The sequence below is a fragment of the Akebia trifoliata genome, chromosome 7 (assembly GCF_017979445.1).
Source record: "Akebia trifoliata isolate Shusen 1 chromosome 7, ASM1797944v1, whole genome shotgun sequence".
Classification (NCBI taxonomy): Eukaryota; Viridiplantae; Streptophyta; class Magnoliopsida; order Ranunculales; family Lardizabalaceae; genus Akebia; species Akebia trifoliata.
The window spans coordinates 26723055-26725980 of record NC_141381.1 but is presented as its reverse complement, the minus strand read 5'-3'; the positions used below and the strand labels follow the sequence as shown (position 1 = coordinate 26725980).

The 2926-nt window shown below is 32.5% G+C and overlaps 1 long non-coding RNA gene across 1 annotated transcript; it reads right to left on the bottom strand.

Annotated features, from left to right (window-relative positions):
* Positions 1–285: 285 nt before the first annotated feature.
* Positions 286–2667, bottom strand: LOC147398656 (uncharacterized). Its single transcript, XR_015180181.1, has 5 exons — positions 2181–2667; positions 1959–2074; positions 1760–1850; positions 1223–1296; positions 286–572 (listed from the first exon to the last, which is right to left on the bottom strand). It is a non-coding gene; the product is annotated as an uncharacterized LOC147398656 (long non-coding RNA).
* Positions 2668–2926: the final 259 nt, after the last annotated feature.

Sequence of the window (2926 nt, the reverse complement as noted above, 5' to 3'; positions counted from 1 at the left end):
TATCCTAGACAGTCATTTTTTAAAAATAACAATTGTTCTTGCCTTCGCAATAGCAATTGTTTTATAAGGAGTCGCATTTAAATTACGACTATAGATAAATGTAAAAAAATGACGGTTCTCGACTGTCGAAAAAAAACGACAGTTTTAGACCATCAGAAAAAATGACTGTCTAAGATAGTTGTTTTTCTGAATTTATAATATAAAAAAATTATTTTTTTTGGATAAAAAATGGGTCATTACATTCAGCACAAATAGTGGTTCAAAAGCTTAACTTAAAATGGCCACCCAAATTAGAAGAAATTACACAATTCATATAGTGCTGGCTTCTAGTCATTACATTGCACATTGTGGTCTGATATGAATGAGACCGGACCAATACAAGCAACTAGTTGAGCTCAGTCTGAGCGATGCAACCAATATGAATGGCAATACAGTTAGAATTGTGAATTACAAGTGACATTCATCTGTTGTGTCAAAATAGAAATGTAAGGGACACCATTTCTCTCTATCAACAAACAATGAGTAGACCATGATTTTCCATTGAATAGGTACAATCTCCATAGTATTAGAACCTTGGAAAAGAATGAAGAAATGAATCAGCAGCCAAGAAATTTAAGATAAAAAAGGAGAACACCAACACATCCCAAAAGAAGAAAAAAAAAATGCTCCAATCCTTCTAGTTAGCTCACAATGAAGAAGAAGATAATTAAGAATAACAGATTCCCATTAGATTCACATCAAACAAAAATCAACAACAATTTATATGGTGATCAGTATTGAGGATTTTATCAAAGTATGTACACAATAAAAATGGACACATAAGATGATATTTTAGAACCCCAATTAGTTTAACATCACAAAATCAATTTACCATATATACTTTAAAGAACAAGCAATTAGGAAAGAATTGCTAAATGACACAAGTTATGAGTATCTTTGAAATAATTAGTTTAATTAAAAACCAGTTTCTTGATGAGGCAAGTCTACAATTCTGAATAATAAGTTCATGAATCTGAGAGAGGTGAAAAGCATAACAATAAAAAAAAATATCTTTTATGGTAAAAGATGAATTTCTCATGCATGCATGAAAATATGACTCATATGTACAACGATGGATTAATTTGAAATGTTAGTTAAGAACATAAATTCATTATTATTTGCACTCGCATGGCTGTTGGAAAAGTAAATAAAGAGATTTATGGACAAAGTTCAACGAGCATACATGCCATGCATAGTAAGCACGGATTTGAAGATCTTTATCAACTTAAACCATCTGCTTCAAGTCCACAGCTATAACTGCAATGCAAAATAGAAGCAACAACATATCTCAAGTAAAAATGATAGAAATGGAATAACAACTAAGCATGACATCCACTGCCAATGGAAGCATAATGAAAAACAAGATAAACATTAAGGGAATTATATGACCAAAAACTTAAAATTTTGGTCAAAGATTTTAATTTTGTTTTCATCCTTATTTTCCAGTTTCCCCACATCTACTGAATCATGTAATGAATAAGAATACCTTCTTTTCATGATGAGAAAATGTCTGTAAGTGCTTCTTGACAGTCTTGTAAAAATTTTGAAGTCCAGCTAAATTAGGTTGACCCATAACATAATTTTGGATCAATGCCAGTTCTAATTGATCCATGTCTAGTTAAGAACTTTCAGCTAACAAGTTATGAATCGACATTTTATCATTTATTTTTTTTACAATATGCACTCAGATCAATTGCAAAGGCGAAATTAAATTTCTTACTTTACTGCATTTGTGATGACATCAAATGGGTTTGATCCAACTGCCATAAAAACTAAATGGCTCCCTTCGAATCCTTCAACGGATGGATCCCCTGCATTGTACCAAAATTTCTATATATCATCACAACAACAAACAAACAACCTTCCAATACAAGAAAATTGAGAAAAAGATCAAACATGGAGGGTTCTTTGTCCATTACCACTTTCCAAACAGATCTCCATCTCATTATTTGTGTTCTCTTGAAGAACAGCTCTAAAGGCTCCCTCAAGAACACCTCTAATGGCTCCCCTTCGAATCCTTCAACGGACGGATCCCCTGCATTGTACCAAAACTTCTATATATCATCACAACAATAAACAATCAACCTTCCTAAAGGCTCCCTCAAGAATAGGTAAGAAAATAGTATATACTGCAGACCCACCTAATCATCGTCGCTTCCCTCACCAAAATGAGATCCATCATGGCCCTCAACAATCAATAATTGAGTCTCAAAAGGGATATGTTTTCCATAAGAATCCATTCTTTGTGTCATCCACCATAATTTGAAGTGAAAAACACACATGAAATGCAATCCCCTATAATTTAATAACAAAGATTTTTTACAAAGTCAATATCAATTCTTCTCCACATCACATATCAATTAAGAAAGCAAAGCTTGAGATAAAACTATATAAGATCAAATGAAAACCAATGAACCATCTTTAGCCCATTATACCTCAAACCAACACCATTTCTAAAGCAATATCAGAATATATAAACAGAACTACATTCACCATAGAAACTTAAACCAATTCCCAAAACTAAAACAGGAATAACTACTAATTAAGGGCCAAGCAAGGGATGGATCATAGTTGTTAAGGTTTGGAAGGCTTATCTACACAATTTAAAAAACATTTCAACAAGAAATGTTCTAAATCCATTTTATTTTCCATTACCCTTATAAATAAAAAAGCAATCCAAAGATGGTAGTTAGTCTTCATTGTAAGTTTCTTGAAGTCTGAAGTTGATGTCACCAGTAGCACCTTCTACATATGTGCTTGAGACGACATCAATAATGAAGATTTTCCTAGGCCATCTTCTACCCAAAAAAAAAAAGTGGTCAAATGTTAATCTTAGGCTGGACATGAGAAAGAAAATTCTCGTGTCCAACTAATGGTTGAGATAGTA